Genomic DNA, 3,118 nt, shown 5'->3' on the forward strand with positions numbered 1-3,118 from the left:
CCCACGTGTCAGCGTGTCGTACTGGGGTGGTGTGAGTGCTGCTAGAAGTGATGTCGCCAAGAGTTGAAATACCAGCAGGGTCACCCATGGAGGATAGGATTCAGCGGAGCTTCCGCACTAAGACAGCTCAGGACGAAGGCATAGTGATCTGTTTCTGAAAACCAGCCAGCGGAACCTTTCTCGTCACAGCAGCACACTGTCTGACAGTGTCAGAAGATGAGCCCCTGGGCAGCAGGAACTCACAGTACACAAAGGCTGCAACGATGGCCTTGAGCACACCGACCATCAGGCACGAGGCCGGCACAGGACCAGGCAAGGTTCTGCAGTACCTCGGACCGCCACCAGTCAGGGCCTACACCGTGGCAACTAGGACGATGCTGAGACGCGGGACTCCCGAAGCAGGAGCCAGGCTGAAAACAACGTGCAGTTTACATTAAGTCAGATCCAAGAGCTGACGCCACATGGGTGGTACGGGGCTGCGAGGCCCAATGGATTTCTCTGTCTCTCCCTCTGCTTTAATGTTGCGTGCAGGGCATGTAGAGTAGGGCTGACTTCGCCCAGTGATGCCCGATGCTTCTCTGGATCTGCCACGGGGTTGGGCTTGCGAAGCAGAAACAGCTGTGAAGGTGCACAGAGAGGAGCTGTCTTAACTTCCAGGGTCCCAGCAACACTAGTGATAGGGCCTGACTGAGCTCAACAGCGACACCGTGTGGCAGGAGGAAGTCACAACAGCGGTGGATCTCCAGATCCCAGTTGCCCTGAGTGGCAGGAAAAAGGTCTCAAGATAGCTATCTTCACTCCTTTGGACGCCATCAGTCACTGAGGATTCTAGACAACTTCGAGGTGGGAGGGAGGAGGAGTGTTAAAAAAAGAGAGAGCTAGGCAGTAGAGTTTGAGGAATTATTTAAGAGAAATAAGGGTGTTATTCCATCTGTAGGAGCTCTGGTAGCACAGTGCCTAAGGCACTTGACTGCTAACCAGAAAACTGGCGGTTCAAACCCACCAGCCACTCCTCGGAAGGAAGGTTGGGCAATCCTACTTCTGTAGTGATACTGCCTTGGAAACCCAAGAAGGGGTCGCTATGAGTCGGGGCTGACTCGATGGCACAAAACAACAACAACAACAATTCCATCTGTGCCAAGATATCAAGTAACACAACAACTCCAACAGCCACGGTCCATGAGCAGCTGTGGGTGACCTGCATGATCTCACGCATCTGCACACAGCTCTGCAAGGAAACTCAGGCTCTGAGAGGTGAAAAGAGGATCCCAGGTGGAGGTAGACTAGAAGCCAGGTCTGCATACCCACAGACTAGCTCAACTGGAGAGATCAACTAGACCGACTGCATCAGACCCAACACACCCTTTAAGTGACAAGTATTTTACAACGCCTCCTTTATGTCCCAGCATCTAGATGGTGCCTGACACTATTAGATGGTGCCCTTAATCACTATTTGTTGAATGAATGAATGAATGAAAGGAAATGCATAGGGAATATCCCTCCTAGACCCATAATTTTAAAAATCAAGGAAAAATAAAAGCAAAGTCATTCATGCCACAGAAGTCTGCATTGCCACGTGGACATGCTCGATGTGGCTCATGCTAGAGGATACGAGGAAGTGACCATTGTGAACTGGGGCCACTTCAAATACAGACAAATACAGACATGTTACCTTCAGTGACACGAACCTCTGAAATGGTGGATAACCTTTCGTGAAGGTTATTCAAACTCACTGCCATCAAGTTGATTCCAACTCATAGTGAGTCCCGTTGTGTCAATCTTCACGGAAGTGGATCACCCATCTTCCTTCTGCAGAGTAGCTGGTGGGTTTGGATTGCTGACCTTCTGGGCAGCAGCCAAATGCCTAACTCAGTGTGCCACCAGCATTGCCATGGAGTCCGATCTGACTCATAGTGATCCCTCCTGGGGTTTCTGAGCAGTATCTCTATGGAAGTACATTGTCCAACCCTCCTTCCAAGGAGTGGCTGGTGGGTTTGAACTGCCAGCCTTCTGGTTAGCAGTCAAATGCCTTAAGCAATATGCCACCAGAGCTCCTTACATCACCAGAGCACCTCCAAACCAAACCCACTGATACAGACAAATACAGGCATGTTACCTTTGGTGATGTGATCTGAAATGGCGGATAACCTTTTATGAAGGTATGACCTCCTCCAAGGACAATTCTCCCCTTGATTTACCAGCATTCCTGGAAAACTCAATGTATACTAAAGCTGGGCACAAAATATCATGTGTTTATGTATAAACAGAGTTAGGGCTCTCAATTCAGATAGTAAACAGATATCCACTTCTATAAACGATCAGCAGGAGCTCTGGTGGCGTAGTGCCTAAGGCACTTGACTGCTAACCAGAAGGCTGGCGGTTCAAACCCACCAGCCACTCCTCGGAAGGAAGATTGGACAATCTACTTCTGTAGTGATACCACCTCGGAAACCCCAGGAGGGGTCGCTATGGGTCAGATCCGACCCGACGGCAGTGCATCTGGTTTCGGTTGGTTATCTTAACAGAAGCAGACTGCCAGGGCTTTCTTCCGTGACACCACTTGGTGGGTTCAAACTGCAAACCTTCAGTTTAGTAGTCAAGCCCAAACCATTTTTGCCGCCCAGAGGCCTTCCAGAAAAAACACCTCCATATATTGCCAAATCCAAATTTCCAGGCCCGGCTGATTCCCTTCCCGAGCCTCTGGCGTACATCGAAGCCCACCCGCCTAAGCTGGCTTTCCTCTCTTTGAGGCTGTCCCAGAGGCCTGGACTTCCACACCCTCCCTTTAAAACTCTCTCTGCAAGTGCTTTTCATGCTAGGAGGTTAGAATCGGCATGATGAATGAGGGCAGTGTCTATTCGCAGCCTATTTGTCCAGGGGTGGGGGAGCTCAGAGAGCCCAAGCAACTTGTTTGTGGTCACACAGCTGATTTTAAGCAGCAGAACCAGAATTAGACCCCAAAGGCTGTGACTCTATCCTCTCTCTTCTAGTTCCTCCTCACTGCATCCCATCTCCCGGCCCCCCAAAAAGACTTCTCTTATTCTTGAGGGACGGGGGAGGCAAGACTTAGACAACTAACAGAGCTCACTTACCGGGAAAGACTTTTGTGACTTGCTCT

Source organism: Orycteropus afer, unplaced genomic scaffold (assembly GCF_000298275.1).
Source record: "Orycteropus afer afer isolate SDZICR_OR568_19922 unplaced genomic scaffold, OryAfe1.0 scaffold00130, whole genome shotgun sequence".
In the NCBI taxonomy this organism is placed as follows: Eukaryota; Metazoa; Chordata; class Mammalia; order Tubulidentata; family Orycteropodidae; genus Orycteropus; species Orycteropus afer.